The sequence below is a fragment of the Antrostomus carolinensis genome, unplaced genomic scaffold (assembly GCF_000700745.2).
Source record: "Antrostomus carolinensis isolate BGI_N321 unplaced genomic scaffold, ASM70074v2 scaffold40360, whole genome shotgun sequence".
NCBI lineage: Eukaryota > Metazoa > Chordata > Aves > Caprimulgiformes > Caprimulgidae > Antrostomus > Antrostomus carolinensis.
Genome location: NW_010291328.1, coordinates 1739 through 2081, shown reverse-complemented (window position 1 = coordinate 2081; position 343 = coordinate 1739).

Sequence of the window (343 nt, the reverse complement as noted above, 5' to 3'; positions counted from 1 at the left end):
CTGGGAACACAGTTGGGGACACAGATGGGGACACCCCCCAGCCCCTGGGGACACCCCTGGAGGATGGGGACACACATGGGGGACACTCGGGGACGTGCACGGTGGTGGCACGAGGAGGGACCGGGATGGGCTGTGTGACCTGTGTCCCCAGTGTCCCCAGTGTCCCCACTCCCCCCCCAGTGTCCCCAGTATCCCCAGTGTCCCCATGTCCCCAGTGTCCCCATGTCCCCTCATTGACCCCATGTCCCCATGTCCCCAGTGTCCCACCCCAGTGTCCCCACTGTCCCCATGTCCCTCACCTCACCCTGGTGTCCCCACTGTCCCCAGTGTCCACAGTGTCCCA